This window comes from Dendropsophus ebraccatus, chromosome 3 (assembly GCF_027789765.1).
Source record: "Dendropsophus ebraccatus isolate aDenEbr1 chromosome 3, aDenEbr1.pat, whole genome shotgun sequence".
Lineage (NCBI taxonomy): Eukaryota > Metazoa > Chordata > Amphibia > Anura > Hylidae > Dendropsophus > Dendropsophus ebraccatus.
The window spans coordinates 138830532-138849419 of NC_091456.1; the positions used below are offsets into that span (position 1 = coordinate 138830532).

General features: G+C 46.4%; 1 protein-coding gene across 2 annotated transcripts in view; it reads left to right on the top strand.

Annotated features, from left to right (window-relative positions):
- Positions 1 to 18888, top strand: part of LOC138787351 (proteinase-activated receptor 1-like) — a 70518-nt gene that overhangs the window by 22454 nt on the left and 29176 nt on the right. The gene's annotated exons all lie outside the window — the stretch shown is intronic.

Consider the following 18888-nt stretch of genomic DNA (forward strand, 5'->3'; position numbering starts at 1 on the left):
GAGTGATATTTTCTCTAACCCTGTCAGAATACACAAAGCCCCTTATATCCTCATCACTTCTAATCATACATGCCAGAGGCTCTATTGATAAGTTGAACAGAAGAGGAGACAGGGGACAACCCTGCCTCGTTCCTCTTGATAGGGGAAAGGCCTCAGACAAAGCAGAGTTAACAAGTATACGAGCCTTTGGAGCAGAGTATAGGATCTGTAGCCAACGCATAAAGTTAGGTCCAAAGCCCATCCACTCCAGCACCACCCACAAATAGTTCCACTCAATGCGGTCAAAAGCTTTGACCGCATCTAGTTAAACCAACGCCCTGCCTCTGGTGTCACCCCCAGTCTCCTGAATATTTGAATATACTCTTCTGATATTGGTATATGCCCCCCTACCCTGCATAAATCCAGACTGGTCTCTATGTACCAATGACTCCATAACTGAGGCTAGCCGTTTTGCAAGAATTGATGATAAGATCTTTATATCTGAATTAATTAATGATATAGGCCTATAGGAATCTGGCCTCAGGGGGTCTTTACCCTCTTTAGGGTACAAACCCACTTGACTTATTTGCTGCGTGAATCAGTCTTAAAAATAAGCAGGCAAAACGCAGGTTGGCTTTATACGATTGTTCTGCGTTAAAATACGCAATTGCGTATTTTTGAAGCGTGAAGCTTGTTGTTAGCAAAGCATCAGTTGTTAACAACCTGTGCGAAAAACGCATGTAGCTTCATGCTTCAAAAATACGCAATTGCGTATTTTAACAACTGATGCTTTGCTAACAACAAGCTTCACGCTTCAAAAATACGCAATTGCGTATTTTAACGCAGAACAATCGTATAAAGCCAACCTGCGTTTTGCCTGCTTATTTTTAAGACTGATTCACGCAGCAAATACGTCAAGTGGGTTTGTACCCTTAAAGAGAACCTATCATCTAAATTTCACTGTCCCTAATATTAAAGTATATCTTTCCCTAAGTCTATCTATGAAGATACAGACTGCCTTTGCAGTCTGTATCTTATGCCTTACCTACTCTTTCGTATCTGTGTAAGCAAGGCCGGGCGCCGCCATCTTGATGACGTCATTTGCGTTCCACCGTTGGAACGCAAGTTGCGTCATCAAGATGGCGGCGCCTGGCCTTGCTTGCACAGAAACAGAGGATTAGGTAAAGTAGAAGATACAGACTGTAAAGGCAGTCTCTATCTTCATGAAGTCTATTTATGAAGATACAGACTGCCTTTGCAGTCTGTATCTTATGCCTTACCTACTACTTCGTGCCGGTGCAGCAGGGCCGGCGCCGCCATCTTGATTACGTCTTTGCGTTCCACCGCTGGAACGCAAGTTACGTCATCAAGATGGCGGCGCCGGCCTTGCTGCACAGAACAGAGTAAGTAAAGTAGAAGATACAGACTGTAAAGGCAGTCTGTATCTTCATGAAGTCTATTTATAAAGATACAGACTGTCTTTACAGTCTGTATCTTCTACTTTACCTAATCCGCTTGCTTGGTGTAGCTAGGCCGGGGGGGGGGGGGCGCCATCTTGAAGACGTGACTTGCGTTCCAGCGGTGGAACGCAAGTGACGTCATCAAGATGGCGGGCCCCCACCGGCCTTGCTGCCGCTCTGCATGACGGGAGTTTCCTGTCTCGCGCCGGCTCTTTTGAAAAGAGCCGGCGCGAGGCAGGAAAGTAAAACAGAAATATTTAAAAAACGCAGTTTTAAAATTAATTAATTATATTTACAAATATTGTTAAAATTAGGATTTACATCTAATTAGGGAATAAAAAAAAATTCATTTTCGCCAGTGATTGGTTCTCTTTAACCCTTTGAGGACCAGGCCCAAAATGACCCAGTGGACCGCGCAAATTTTGATCTTAGTGTTTCCGTTTTTCCCTCCTCCCCTTCTAAGAGCTCCAGCACTTTCAGTTTTTTATCTACAGGCCATGTAAGTGCTTGTTTTTTACAGGAATAGTTGTACTTTGTAATGGTTTCTTTCATTTTACCATAACATGTATGATGGAATTCCAAATATATTATTTATGAAGATATAAATAGGTGAAATCGCAAAAAAGAATGCAATTAGGTAACGTTTGGGGGGTTCCTGTGTCTACGTAATGCACTATATGGTAAAAGCGACATGATACCATTACTCTATAGGTCAGTACGAACACAACCACATGCAGTTTTACACAGATTCTCTAATGTTATATATTTTTTTTAAATGAAATCCTTTTTTTTGGCAATTAATTATAAATAAAATGGGACTATTGTGACGCTTTTAACGGTTTTATTTTTTCACCTACGGGGCTGTATGGGGTGTCATTTTTTCCGCCATGATCTCTAGTTTTTATTAATACCATATTTGTGAAGATCGGACGTTTTGATCACTTTTTATTAATTTTTTTATATATATAATGTAACATAAAATCGGTAATCCGCGCACTTTTTTCCCTCTTTTCGTGTACGCCGTTTACCGTTCGCAATGACGCTTGTTATATTTTAATAGACCGGACAATTACGCACGCTACGGTATATTATATGTTTATCTATTTATTTATTTTTATATGTTTTATTTATATAATGGGAAAGGGGGGTGATTTCAACTTTTATTGGGGGAGGGGTTTTGGGGTAGTGTGTTAGTGTTTTTAACTTTTTTTTTTTTACACATCTGAAGTCCCTTTGGGGGACTTTTACATAGATTAGTTTGATTTCTACACTGATGAATGCTATGCCATAGGCATAGCATTGATCAGTGTTATCGGCGATCTGCTCATTGAGCCTGCCTGTGCAGGCTCAGTGACCAGAGCGCCGATTGGACCGCACGGATTCAGGTGAGAGACCTCCGGCGGCCCGTTTTACCGATCGGGACCCCCGCAGTCACACTGCGGGGGTCCCGATCGGTAAGTGACAGGGGACTCCCCCTGTCACTTACACTTAAACGCCGCGGTCGCGCCGCGATCGCGGCGTTTAAGGAGTTAATGACACGCGGCAGCGCGATCGCTGCAGCGTGTCATTACCGGTGAGGTCCCGGCTGCTGATTGCAGCCGGCCCCCACCTGCTATGAAGCGCGCTCCGCTCCGGAGCACGCTTCATAGCGGGAGAAACACCCAGGGCGTACAGTTACGCCCTAGGTCGTCTGGGGACAGACTTCCATGGCGTAACTATACGCCCTGGGTCGTCTAGGGGTTAAGTATTACGACTATTACCGCCTCTTTCATGCAGTCAGGCAATATTTTCTCAGAATGAGAGGAGTTTAGTAGATCCAGACACTCAATACAAAAGGGCTCCCCCATTTTTTTCTATATCTCTACAGGTAATCCATCAGAGCCTGCAGCCTTGCCCTCCCGCATCCTCACTAAGGCTGTTCTTAACTCAGATAGAGAGATGGGCTCCTCTAAGTATTGTGCCTGGGCATCTGTAAGTTTAGGAGTAGAAACATTCTTTAAAAATTCAACTATACTATCGTGCCCAACGCACAATTCCGACGTATACAACCCCCTATAATAATCATGGAAGACTTTCAATATTCCTTTGTAGATGTAATTATCTTATCCCCTTATTTAATAGCCACTATGCCATTTCTACTCTGTTGGTAATTAATTAACTGAGATAGATATTTTCCCGATGCCTCTCCCTCTATTCCCCCTCTAGCCTTCAGGAATTGTTCTCTAATCTCTGCTTTTAAAGCCAGCCTTTCCTCTAGCTTTTCTCTTTCTTGCATCCATAAATTCCAGTTCTCCTCTGAAGCTGCATTTCTATAACTTGTTTCACAGCTGTTTACACTCTCATACAGTTTTTTTCTTTGCCTCTTTTCTACACCAAGAGATTTTATAGTGAAGTATCCCTCTCAAGGTAGCCTTGAAAGCCTCCCAAGTAGTCCTTATATTTGCAGTTCCTTTATTTATTTCAAAAAATCCCTTTGCCTCCCCCTCTAAGTCTATCTGAATCAAACTCAGCCAGAAAGGGCTGATTCTAATAGGTTTAGGCAAGGGACATTCATTCCTATAGAGCTCTAGAAAAAATGGGGAGGGATCTGAAAGCCCTCTCTTACCAAACTGCATCCTCTTCACACATGGCACACTTCCATCTGTACCCAACGCATGGTCAATGCGAGACATTACCTTGTGGGATTTATTAACACAAGAGTATTCCTGACGCTCCCCGTTTAACACTCTCCATTAGGGATGAGCGAACTTTTGAAAAGTTCGGTTCGGTTCGATCCGGCGAACTTTCGTGAAGTTCGGATTGGTCCGAACCGAACCAAAAACGAAGCTTGCTCTAACGGCTGAATAATTGCAGCTACAATAGTGGGAGTGTGATAGGGTATAGTTTTGTTTGGTTGCAGTGCAAAAATAATGAGAAAAAAAAAAAATATTATAGAATAATAAAATATAGTAAATAAAAGTGCCAAAATAGTGACAAAAAATATTGAAAAAAAAAGTTTACAAGGAGGATGCGGCAGCAATTGATTGCACCCAGGCCAGTATTGTTGAGAAGAGACAAGTTGAGCAGCAGGAGGAGGCAGCGGTTGATTGCTCGCCTCTCAGGCCAGTATTGTTGAGAAGAGACAAGTTAGACAAGTTGATCAGCAGGAGGAGGCAGCAGTTGATTGATTCCAGTCCAGTATTATTGAGGAGAGGCTACTTGAGGAGGAGGCAGCAGTTGATTGATTCCAAGCTAGTATTATCGAGGAGAGGCTACTTGAGGATGAGGCAGCAGTTGATTGATTCAAGGCCAGTATTATCGAGGGGAGGCTAATTGAGGAGGATGAGGCAGCAGTTGATTGATTCAATGTCAGTATTATCAAAAACAGACCAGTTGAGGAGCAGAAGAAGGCAGCAGTTGATGGCTCTCAGGCCAGTATTGTTAAAAACAGACAAGTTGAGTTGGCAGCTTCCGCAGCTCTTGATTCCACCCAGTATGTTTCCAAATAGACAATTGACGGTGGGGGCACTAAAGCACTGTGGAGGTGACAGTGGCAAGAATGGGCCAACTTCCTGGGAGGATGTTGACCCAATGGGCAGTAACGGACATGTACTGCCCTTGCCCATAATTAGAGGACCAGACATCAGCACTCAGGTCTTGGACACCGAGAGTCCCAATGAGTCGCCAACCTTTCTCTTCACATAACTGTGCAGTGATGGGACAGCTTTGCTAGAGAAGTAGTGGCGGCTGGGGACTCTCCATCTGGGGTGCGCACACACCACAAAATCCCTGAAAGGCTGGGAGTCCACAAGATTAAATGGCAGGGACTAAAGCACCAGCAGCTTAACCAGGTGTCCGGTTAGTTTCTGTGCCATGGGATGGCTGCTGCAGTACACCTGACGTTTGGCCATGGACTCGGTCAGGGATTGCTGCCTCATTAGGGGTGTACATGGCAGTGAGACTGTGCTGCTGCTGGCAACTGAGGCTGACGAGGCCTGAGTTGCAGTGACAGGATGCTGCATGATGGGATCTGCAGTGTATGGTGCCTCCTGACAGGAGGTGGTATTTGGGTCACGGTTTTTCCAGGCCTGTTGGTGTTGCCTTTCCATGTGCTTCCTCATGGATGTTGTCCCAAGATTATCACCCCTGCCACGACTGACCCTCTCATTGCACAGCAGGCACAGAGCGATGTGCTTATCTGTCCCCAGGCGAAAGAACTGCCAGACGACAGAGGACCGTGGTTTGCTGCCAGCCACGGGGGGGGTCTTGCTGGTTGTTCACTGCCACCGCTGCCTGGGGGTCCCCTCTCAGGACTAAGGCTTAAAAGGTATTGATGAAGTCTGCCTGGTAGGTTGTCTACTACCCCTCCCTCTTGTGCTTTGCTTCCTTGCACCAGTGGGATGTTGCTGCTTCGGTAGCACCTCACTTTCCTCCCCTGATGACGCAGAAGATAATGCTGCTTGAGGGCGCCACGTCCAATCAGCGACATCATAATCACCACCACTGCTGCTACTTTCCTCCAGGGGCTGGGACAGGATCTCAGGTGTGGCACTGGATGCCCCTCCCTGACTCTGTTGACTGCTTACAGCCAACACCTCCTCTGCAGCCTCTGCACGTTCCACCTGCTGCCTTTGGGGGACTACTACCTCCTCCTCCTCATCATCACTTAAAGTGGTAGAGACTCCAAGGGCAAATCAAGGTTTGCCAAGAGTTCCCTGGCAGAAGGTGCCCCAAAGGGGAGTGGCATATTAACGGGACGGGGCAGAGGACTGTCGCCGACCGTCCCATGTAAGGGTGGTGTCGGATGATCCAGCCGACCTCGTTTGGGAGATTTGGGCAGTGGAACTGGAGGATTGGGTAAGCCAATCTAGAACCGCTGGCTGTGTGGTTCTTACATAACCCGTGGGCGTCTGGGGTAGCTGCACCCTGCTGCCACGCCTGTTGCCCCGGCTGCCACCGGGCCTGGTGCTGCCACTCCTCCTACCCTCACCTCCTGCCGTTGCAGTCCTTGCCTGGGAAGTGCTGGAAGTAGGACGCTTGGACATAGGTCTTTGTTGGTGTAAATTTTGAAAAAGAAATAATCTATTGGCCAGAAGGCACAAAGTTTCAGTGACTGTTGCTTTGTGGGTTGGAGGCACACAGCAAAGCAGAAATGTACAGGTTATCACAAAAAAACTATTATTTTTTATTTTTTAACTTTTTTTGGTTGCGGGTGGCTAAACGGGTTTGACGGCAACCAGCAGAGCAACAAAACACAACAATCACTGAACTCAGGGAGAACAGCGAAAAATTCCAATGGAGTACTCATTTAAGAGTCTCCATTGATTGTCCCATACAAAATTTGAATATGCAAAAAAGGGGTCCGTGGAGCCTCAGTTACAAGTCTCAGAACACGGGAATAGCCAGATATCCCTCTCTCCAGAGAAGGAAGCCCATTGCCAAGGGGTGCCTCCTAGTGGGGAGAGCACCAAACCACCCTGATACGTAGTCCCTCAGGTCCTCACTCTGTTGCGAGCTTTGGGACCTAAATAGGGAAACACCAGGGTGGCCCCTGTAAGTCAAAGTCTAACTCTGTGGCGAGTATAACGACATAAGACAAGGGTTACCAAGGCTAGGCATCCATCCACAGACTGCAGAGCACAAATGGACAACTTTTGTGTGGCGCTGACTTAGTGTCACCTAGAACAGCTTATCACAAACAAACAAATTTTTTATTTTTTTAAGTTTTTTTTTTAACTTTTTTGGTTGCGGGCAGCTAGACGGGGTTGACGGCAACCAGCAGAGCACAAACGGACAGCTTTTGTGGGGCGCTGACTTAGTGTCACCTAGAACAGCTGATCACAAACAAACAAACTTTTTATTTGAAGTTTTTAAAAACTTTTTTGCTTGCGGCTATACGCGGTTAACTTCACCCAGCAGAGCAGCAACTAGCGTCTAGCGTCTCCTCTCTGTCACGGAACATTAGCTGGTTCAATGCTAGGTGTCCTGAGTGACTCTTCTCACTTTTCTCTCCGTATTTCTTTTTTTTTTATCTCCCTATCTCTCCCTAGATATCACAATTTTTGAGTTAGATGCCTATCTATCCCTCTCTCTACCTAACTCTTGATTTCTCTGCCTCTTTCACTATGTATGGGCTTATCAAGCTTTCCCTGGATCTTGCAATTTTTTTTTATTCCTCTCCTGCTTCTCTCACAAACAATATATACTCCTTCTCTATCTCTCCCTGTACTTATCCAGTTGTTTTGATATGTAATCTATGTGTTTTCCCTCTCTGCCTAACGTACACCTCCTCTCTCTCTGCAGTCTAAACACACAATGAGAAAGAGCATGGACGCTCAGGCACTTCCTGTTCCTGTAGTGACGTCACACACCTTCATATTCACATAATAACAGAAAAAAAGGGATTATAGGAGTAATAATTCCTTATATCCTCTTCCATTCTGTGAAAACAATACAGTTTTGCGACGCCGTTGCGATTTTAACGAACTTCGTAACAAACTTTTGGAAAGTTCGGTTCGGTAGCGAACCGAACTTTTTGCAAAGTTCTTAATGATTCTGGTTCATAACGGTTCGGTTCACTCATCCCTACTCTCCATAGGTCTCTCCACCTTAGTTCCCCCGCCACCTTAGCTAACTGCGACCTACCCCCCGTCCCCCCCTCGGCCATCTAATCTAAATCTATTGAGGGTATCGTCAAACACTTCATTGAAATCTCCTATAATAAATTTAGGGCTATTCGGCATTTTATGCATTACACTATCGATTTCAACTTGACAGAAAAAGGGGGTGGAAAGTAAACGGCTGCTAGTACCATCTCTATATTTTCACATCGCAGGTGGAGGATCAGAAATCTCCCCAAGTTATCTATATAGGATTCAATCAGTTCAGTTTTAAGGGATCTATGAATCAGGATACTCACTCCTCTTGAATAGGCCGAAAAGGTAGAGTGATAGCTTGCACCTATCCAACCTTTTTTTAGCCTCTCTATTGCCTCTGGAATAAGATGCGTTTCCTGCAAATTTATAATTGCTGGTAGGTAATAGCTAATTGCTTTAAATACAGCTGCTCTCTTTACTCTATCGGATAAGCCACGTATATTCCAAGATACAATTCTTACACTATCTACCCCCATTCATAGAACATCGTATAACTAGAGGGGAATAACCATGTAGGAAGGGACATGAGAGAGAGGCAACGAGAAGAGCAAAGGGAAGGACAAAGATAAGAAACAAACAGAACAGTGAAAAAAAAAAAGAAAAAAAAAAAGCAACAACACTTACCCTACGACCCCATCCCCCCTCGAACCGCAGCGCTTTTTATTTTCTATACAGTACAGAGGTACATAATACACAGTTAAATTAAATTAAATAAGAACATAAATAAAAACAAAAATACAAAGTATAAACGAGACCTGCTCATTGGAGCTTACAGACTATAAATTTTCGTTGACACCAGGCATAAGTGCTTTATTTATCCATGGTCCAGCCATTGTACATAGTTAGAAATACAGGATAAGCCAGTAACCACGCCAATGTCTGATGCAAGTAAACATATAAAGTTATACATAATTTCAGGAGTTTTCCTGTTTAAATTCAATAGTGTATAGTGTATAGTGAAGAAGAGCTCAACGATGATTGGCCTAGGGTAAGTACCCGGAGCCCCCCTTCTAGAAGGGACTCTGTGAGCACGCTCAATCCCAAAGAACTTAGAAAAAGTCGCCGTATCAAATGTCCCCACCAACCACTCATAGATAAATTGTGTACAATCTTTTCCTTCGCTCCCTTCAGGAAAGCCAACCAATTTCAAGTTGGAACGTCTATCTCTATCTTCTAAATCAATAAGTTTTTTGTGATTTTGATCAACTTTGACTTTCAGCTCCTTTATATCTACTGCACAAACTCCCTGTGCTTTCTTTACATCTATCACCCTGTTCTCTATTTCATTTAATTTTTCAGTCATTTTCCCAAGATCAATCCAAACAAAGGATACTTCTGTCTTTATGGAGCCCATTTTAACCAATACCTCTGATAATGATTTGTCTAATTTTTGTATCATATCAAACATCTTCCCCAATATTCCTGAATCTTGACCCATAATTGTAGCAGGGCTGACTGCTATTTCATCTCCTTCTCCCACCCTATCTTTCTCCTGTTCTATTTCTTCTATTGGGGAGGGGGCAGGCTGTGCAACAGGCGTGGGGCTAGCAGATTCAACACTGAGGGGAGATTGTAGATATTTGTCCAATTTTTGGATTGTTCTCTTAGTCCCTATTAGGCTAGCACTAGCGGGACCCCCTGACCTCCTAGGTTGGGGCTCTTCTGGTCTCTTTTTGGGGGGCATCCTTATGCAAAAAATTATCTACACAATATGCCCATGTCTCCAAACTTAGTACACACTAGAATCACAAAGAATAATTCACACAGTTCATATATACACTCGGGAAAGACAATTCAAGTGGGCTAGGAAAAGTTCTTCAAATATGTCGTATTCAGTAAACCAGAATCTAGATTGTTCCTCGCATACAATAGTTAGAATAGAATAACCCAAACATAAGATATTCCTGATATAGAGAGAATCCCACAAAAACTCAGTAAGAAAAAGCCCCAGCAACCAAGAACAGATCAAGGGATTGCAATACTACAACTGTTTCAGCTAATCTCAATAACTCCAACAAGCATATACTGTAGCTGTGCAAAGTTTCCAGAATACAATGAGACTAGAAATAATAAGCTGGACGTCAGTGCGAGACAGGAGAAGTCTTTGTTAGTATAAGTTAGTGTACATCAATGCAAAGTCAAACAAGCACAGTCAAATCAGCTGCACACAGGGGGTTTCATGTGTAGATAGTCAATTAGCAGCATGTGGCAACACAAGATTTCCAAAAGCTCCTTGAAGCTAGAGATAATTAGCTGGTTATTTCAAAACAGATGAAGTCTTTGTTAATATAAGTTAGTGTATATTAATCCAATTGACACTTGCAAAGGCACATATCTTCCCCGTACAAGTGTAAACAAAACCCGCAGGAGGTTACAGGGGTAATCAAGTGTAGGGAATAAACCAATAGATTGCTCCGGACTCCACAGTTATAACCTAATGGGAGCGATCTCACCCGTCTTCACCAGCCAACAGTCACTCAGTAACTTGCAGCCTCAGGTCATGACCCGGGATTCCGTCTCTCACAGAGGATCCCCGAGCTCCCGTTCGGCATCTGCAGCAATAAATCTTCACCTCTCTCCAGGAGGGGCCCCCAGCACTCAGCACGAAGCACTGACAATCTCCCTCTGCAGCGTCCGTGGACTCCTTCTGTCAGGGGCGTAACTAGGATTCATGGGGCCCCATAGCAAAAAACTGTATGGGGCCCCCCTCCTCAGCATACTCCTGGAAGGAATGCTGCCTCTGGCAATGTGTTGTAAGCCCTACATATACACATGCACCCACATAGCCGCTAGTCTACTGTGCCACCATCTCCCCCTTGTGTACCCTGTCATCGTCTTATCTGTTGCAAAACTACAACTCCTATTATGTGAAATAGTCCTGCATATTACCCCACACTATGCGGGGAGATGTAGTCCTGTATATTACCCCACACTATGCTGGGAGATGTAGTCCTGTATATTACCCCACACTATGCTGGGAGATGTAGTCCTGTATATTACCCCACACTATGCGGGGAGATGTAGTCCTGTATATTACCCCACACTATGCTGGGAGATGTAGTCCTGTATATTACCCCACATTATGCTGGGAGATGTAGTCCTGTATATTACCCCACACTATGCTGGGAGATGTAGTCCTGTATATTACCCCACACTATGCTGGGAGATGTAGTCCTGTATATTACCCCACACTATGCGGGGAGATGTAGTCCTGTATATTACCCCACACTATGCTGGGAGATGTAGTCCTGTATGTTACCACACACCATGATGGGAGATGTAGTTCTACAGCCCACCCTATACACAAAGCTGGGGGATGTAGTCCTGCATATTACCACACAGCATGCTGGGAGAAGTAGTTCTACTGTGCCACTGCCTCCCCCCTCCTATACTATGTCAACCTCTAATCCCCTGCAGAACTTCAATCCCCACTATGAACCATCAATAGGAAATGATGAGGGTTGTAGTTCTGCAACTTGAATGTCCACAGGCTGTAAAACTACATCTCCCATCATGAACTGTTACCAGGATATAGTGGGGTAGTGGGGGTTGTAGTTCTCTGGGGTAATCTCACCTGTCCTGGTTCCTGCTCTGTCCTCTGGTCCTGTGTGGCTTCTGTGCCCGCCTTCCTCTTCTCTCTGGTCTGTGGGGGCACTGATGGTGATGGTAGGGGACAGGGACCCCGCAGAGACGGAGGCCGCAGGGGGACACAGAACGGGGACGGGGGCTGCAGGGGGACACGGGACGGAGACGGAGGCCGCAGGGGGAGACAGAACGGGGAAGGGGGCCGCAGGGGGACACGGGAGATGGAGACGGAGGCTGCAGGGGGACACAGAACGGGGACACGGGCTGCAGGGGGACACGGGACTGAGACAGAGGCCGCAGGGGGACACAGGACAGGGTGGGAGCCGCAGGGGGCGCGGAGGACGGGAGCCGCAGGACAGGGGAAGGAGGGGACGGATGCCGCAGGGGACGCTGAGGATGGGGGAGGGGGCCGCAGGACCAGGGCAGTTTTTAGATCATTTTGGCAACAGGGCGAATCTTGATAAAAGCCCCCCCCCCCCCCCCCCGACCTCACTCAATTCATCCCTGGAGAAGGAAGGGGGGCTTTTATCAGGAATCGGGTTATTAGGAAGAAGCAGGGTGTGTATTATGGCATAGAGCAGCGTTGCACCCCTAAGAGTTCAACTGAATACAAAATCATCGTACAGGGACTCACAGGTGACGTCTTCTTTGATCTGAGGCTCCATTTTCCTTTTCCTCCATCCGGCCCGGACCACCATGATGATTTCTTGCAGCTACAATTCGTGTCTTCAGAACCTGCCAGACATACATCTCAGGCTCTGCACATTTCCGGCAACTTCCTTCCCTTTTCCCTCCTATAGGCTCCTAAACTGTAGTAATTCTGCTGCTTGGTGCAGTAAAGTCTGCAAGGTGTGACCTCCATTACACTGACATACAGGATGCTGGGAAAGCTGGGTGACCTCCATTACACACTGACATACAGGATGCTGGGAAAGCTGGGTGACCTCCATTACACTGACATACAGGATGCTGGGAAAGCTGGGTGACCTCCATTACACACTGACATACAGGATGCTGGGAAAGCTGGGTGACCTCCATTACACTGACATACAGGATGCTGGGAAAGCTATGTGACCTCCATTACACTGACATACAGGATGCTGGGAAAGCTGGGTGACCTCCATTACACACTGACATACAGGATGCTGGGAAAGCTGGGTGACCTCCATTATACTGACATACAGGATTAGGGGAGAGCTGTGTGACCTCCATTATACACTGACATACAGGATGCTGGGAAAGCTGGGTGACCTCCATTACACTGACATACAGGATGCTGGAAAAGCTGGGTGACCTCCACTATACTGACTTACTGGATGCTGGGAAAACTAGGTGACCACCCCCTGTAATTCCCCTGTGCTGACCTCATTGTAATTCCCCCATGCCGTCCCCATAAAAAAAATCCCCCCTGTGCCCCCCCCCCATAGTACTAATCCCCTCTGCTCCCCCTGCATTGGCAAACACACACACAAAAAAAAAAAACACATTATACTCACCTTATTCTGGCATACCGCGGTCCCTCTCCTCCTCCACTGCCGCCCCTGCAACGTCTTCTCTCTCCATGACGTCACTGCGCTGCAGGAGGGAGATGTCTCCATGTGCTCGGCTGAGTCGGAGCGGTCCGGGGGCGGAGTTACGAACGGTCCGGGGGCGGAGCTACGGGCGGGCTGGGGGCGGAGCTATCGGTGGGAGGCGGAGCTACGGGCAGGCGATCGGAGGGCAGTCTTGCCAGGTGATGGGGCAGAGGGGCAGGTGATGGGCTGAGCGGGCGGCCGGGGATGCCCGCAGCTAAGTGGGTGCGGAGAGTGCCATCAGCACCCCCTAGCTGTCGGCGCCCCGTGCGGTCGCCCAAAACGGCCCTGCGCAGGACAAGGGAAGGAGGGGGCGGGTGCCGCAGGGGACGCTGAGGACAGGGGCGGTCGGGTGCTGCGAGTGTCTTCTCAGGGGGCTCGGTCCATTACAGGATCGGGCACCGGGCCCCCTGATAAGGCGGCTACTGCTGCTACGGCGGTAGTTCCGCCACTGCCTTCTGTTTAGGCTGTCTCCACTCCTCCACCCGATTCTCAGTATTGCTCAGACCCTCACAGCTCCCCCTCACTGATGTTACGGAAGGCGGCTAGTCTCAGACTCGGTCTCTGACATGAAGTTACCCGGCGTACTCAGTAGTGGATTATAATAGGGGCGTTTCGGGCGGGCACAAATCAGGACATCATGACATTATCTGTCCTGTACTATGAACGCCAGGCTAATGCTGCCATAGTTACAGTGGGGTGGGGGGGCCCAGGCCTGGTGAACAGCCCGGGGCCTATAGTAAAGTTAATCCGCCCATGAGCGTACTCACGCCTCATGCGTCCGCTCTCATGGCCCTTCCTCCTCGACACGAGCATTGGCTTTCTAATCTTGGAGTCTCTTAGCATTTGTAAGACCTGATATTTGTGTGGTCTTCCTTATGATTCAATGGTATATATGTATTTATGTTTGTTTCCTATATTTCCGGTTGTTGTTGGTTCTGGAAAATATGTACCAAATATTGCATTTGTGTTCAATGGAATCCTAGATTTTTTGCATCTAATGGTGTTTTGACTGTTTGTTGTAGCAAAGCAGAATATTTGAAATACATGTCAATGTATCGTATGGCTACGGGAACGGTAGATATTTCTACACCACATTATGTGTGGCAATTATAATTGGTGGTATTTTATTTTACCACTTTTGGTGATGGTAAGGAAGGCTATAGGGGAGGAGGAGGCCTAAAGTGGTTCTGAACGCAACTAGTTGTGTTCTGAACTACTAACAATGCAATGTTCCCATAACTTAATTTGTTGTTTATTAAAGGGGTAGTGCGGCGGTAAAGAATTATTCACAGAATAACACACATTACAAAGTTATACAACTTTGTAATGTATGTCATGTCTGTGAATGGCCCCCTTCCCTGTGTCCCACCCCCCCCACCCGTGTACCCTGAAGTGTGGTGCGGCCGCGTCATCAGCTGCGATTGGCTAAGCACAGTTATGCTCAGCCAATCGCGGCTGAGCATCGGATGATGCTGCAGAAAGCGTCCGGCATTCGGGAGAGTCGGAGCTGTTCGCCGGCTGCCCGAAGAAGATGTCAGTGACTGAAGATCGGAGACGGAGGTCGGCACGTGACAGGTATGTATAGCCCACCACACTTCCGGGTACACGGCTGGGGGGGGGGTGGGACATGGGGAAGGGGGCCATTTCACAGACATGACATACATAACAAAGTTGTATAACTTTGTAATGTGTGTTATTCTGTGGATAATTATTTACCGCTGCACTTCCGCTTTAAGGCATGGTATGCTTTTGTTTGCCGTTGTCTGAGATTTGATTAGACTTGGATATGCCTTGTGATTTTGTGCCCCTTGTGTACATTGGCTCTTATAGGTTTGGTAACAGAGCTTCAGAATTAATGGAATTGGGTAAGCTCATTTGTGAGCATTGGCTTTCTAATCTTGGAGTCTCTTAGCATTTGTAAGACCTGATATTTGTGTGGTCTTCCTTATGATTCAATGGTATATATGTATTTAGGTCTGTTTCCTATATTTCCGGTTGTTGTTGGTTCTGGAAAATATGTACCAAATATTGCATTTGTGTTTAATGGAATCCTAGAATTTTTGCATCTAATGGTGTTTTGACTGTTTGTTGTAGCAAAGCAGAATATTTGAAATACATGTCAATGTATCGTATGGCTATGGGAATGGTAGATATTTATACACCACATTATGTGTGGCAATTATAATTGGTGGTATTTTATTTTACCACTTTTGGTGATGGTAAGGAAGGCTATAGGGGAGGAGGAGGCCTAAAGTGGTTTTGAACGCAACTAGTTGTGTTCTGAACTACTAACAATTCAATGTTCCCATAACTTCACTTGTTGTTTATTAAGGCATGGTATGCTTTTGTTTGCCGTTGTCTGACATTTGATGAGACTTGGATATGCCTCGTGATTTTGTGCCCCTTGTGTGCATTGGCTCTTATAGGTTTGGTGACAGAGCTTCAGAATTAAATCGAATTGGGTAAGCTAATTTGTGAGCATTGGCTATCTAATCTTGGAGTCTTTGTAAGACCTGATATTTGTGGGGTCTTCATTATGATTCAATGGTATATATGTATTTTCGTTTGTTTCTTAAATTTCCGGGTTTTGTTGGTACTGGAAGATATTTTCCTAATATCGTGTTTGTGTTCAATGGAATCATAGAATTTTGCCTCTAATGGTGTTTTGACTGGTCCCCTCCCTGCCCAGCACGACAGAGCATTGTAACTATTTAGGGGCTGAAAACCTGCACTGATCTGATCCTTCCCACAGCTAAGAGTTTGTAAATTATTGTGCAGAGATGATTGTTAACTGGCTCCAAGTGTAGCAAAACCCCAGCTGTGAGAAAGGTATAGTCCCTATGGGAACTGGTTGGCACTATATGGACACTATAAAGAGAAGTGTATGCTCAACCTAAATGTATGTGGCCAAGGACTTTGAGTGAATTACCTATCACCTGGGGAATGTGTAAATCCTGTGTATATTGAACTATATGGACACTAGTTGTAAATAGTACAGTACAGTTGGCACCGTATAGCTTTATATGAATTAAGGCCCCATTCACACGTCCGTGTCAGTTTTTACTGTCAGGAAATCCTGATCAAGAGGCCTTAAATGTCATCAGGAAAGTATCAGGATTTCCTGACAGTAATCCGTTTTTACCTTCAGGAAACCATCAGGATTTCCTGATGAGAAAAAAATAGGACACGATCAGAGATGTATTTCTGCAAACTGGATGGTCACAGCTTGCAGAAGTACAACGCCCATCATGGCCGGCTGACAGGTCATGATGGAAGTTGTACTTCTGCAGTCTGTGGTCACCCAGGTTGCAAGACATGATGGGAGTTGTACTTCTGCAACCTGGATGGCCACAGGCTGCAGAAGTACAACTCCCATCATGACCTGTCAGCAGGGGCATGGTGGGAGTTGTACTTCTGCAACCTGGATGGCCACAGGCTGCAGAAGTACAACTCCCATCATGACCTGTCAGCAGGGGCATGGTGGGAGTTGTACTTCTGCAACCTGGATGGCCACAGGCTCCAGAAGTACAACTCCCATCATGACCTGTCAGCAGGACATGGTGGGAGTTGTACTTCTGCAACGTGGATGGCCACAGGCTGCAGAAGTACAACTCCCATCATGACCTGTCAGCAGGGGCATGGTGGGAGTTGTACTTCTGCAACCTGGATGGCCACAGGATGCAGAAGTACAACTCCCATCATGACTTGTGAGCAGGGCATGGTGGGAGTTGTACTTCTGCAACCTGGGTGGCCACAGGCTGCAGAAGTACAACTCCCATCATGACCTGTCAGCAGGGGCATGGTGGGAGTTGTACTTCTGCAACGTGGATGGCCACAGGCTGCAGAAGTACAACTCCCATCATGACCTGTCAGCAGGGGCATGGTGGGAGTTATACTTCTGCAACCTGGATGGCCACAGGATGCAGAAGTACAACTCCCATCATGACTTGTGAGCAGGGCCGCAAGTGGCCCCGGGGGGGGGGGGGGGGCAGTTGTGCCGCGAGTGGCCGTGGCGGGGGGGGTGTTGGGGGGCGTTCCATTGCGGTGCCGCGAGTGGCCGCGGGGCGGGGGGGGGGGGGGGGTTGTGCTGCGAGCGGCCGTGGGGGGGGGGGGAGGTTGTGTCGCGAGTGCCGGTGGCTTGCAGAAGAGGCAGCAGGAGGCCGGGGCAGACCGGGGGCAGCGGCAGAAGGTTGTCCGGGTGAGTGGAACTCCGGACGCTTTCCTGATGTGCATCAGGAAAGCGTCCGGGGCCCGGGCGCTCCCATAGACTTCTATGGGGGCGTCCGGGCCAGATTTCCGGACGAAAATAGGACCAGTTGTAAAAAATCCTATTTTCCGGAACGGGTGTCCGTGTCCAATGAAAGTCTATGCGTCCGGAAATCCGGGTGTTTTTTCCGGACGTGTAAAGGGGGCATTACACTGGGCACTCAATGGTTTTGTATTGGTAAAGTGTAACACTCTGACATCATTTGGGTCTGAACAGTCAAGTGTTGGATTGCTAAGGCTTTCAAGTATAGTACTATGAGCACTATATGGCTTCATATGGGTAAAGTATGGTATTTGCAGGCACTATATGGCTTCATATTTGAGATTTGACTCCCTTTTGGCACTATATGGCCTCATATGGGTAGTATGTCATCGTGGGCACTATATGGCCTTATATGGGTAAAGTATGGTACAGCAGGCACTATATGGCCTCATATGGGTAGTATATCACTGCAGGCACTATATGGCTTCATATGGTAAAGTATGTTACAGTATGGTACAGCGGGCACTATGTGGCTTCATATGGGTAAAGTATGGTACTACAGGCACTATATGGCTTTATATTAGTAAAGTATAACACACTGTGGGCACCATATGGACATCATATGGATAAAGCATGTACCACTATATAACACTTGGGGGCCTGAATGGTCAAATGCTGGCATGCCTGTGAATACACATCCTGGTGTGTGTACATAGCTGTATACCTGTGTATACACATCCTGGTGTGTACATAGCTGTATACCTGTGTATACACATCCTGGTGTGTGTAAGTAGCTGTATACCTGTGTATACACTTCCTGTAGTGTGTACGTTGCTGTATACCTGTGTATACACGTCCTGTAGTGTGTATACATTTCCAGGGCTCTGCTGAGTCCCTTAATAATGACAAATAATAATGGAAATAGACTAAATGTCACAGCCTTGAGTTGCTGCTCAGTGAGTTATTTTTTCCCCCCACTTTTTTTAAACTAAATATCACCAGTTTGGCACGGCCAAGTGGGTGTGGCTTGCAAAAAAGGTGTGGTTTAGAAAAAGGGACATGGCATAATTATCGTTCAATTATCGTTATCGCGGCTACATGTACGATTAACCGTGATATTGAATTAGGCCAATATCGCTCAGCCCTACCTTTTACTATACAATATAAATATTTTTTAAGTAGTTGTCTTTATTTTACCCTGTAAAGTAAAAAGTAAAAATAAAGACACCCTAAGTGATTAGCAACCATTATCCTACTTTCACTATTAGGGGGTCTCAGCAGAGGCCTTTGATCCCCCCTACCTGCCCTGGAGGCAGACGATTATCTCACAATCAGCAACAACTGTGTCTTCAGTATCTTAATAGTCAGGCTGCATCATGTCACCGCACAGGAAGAACTTACAGAGA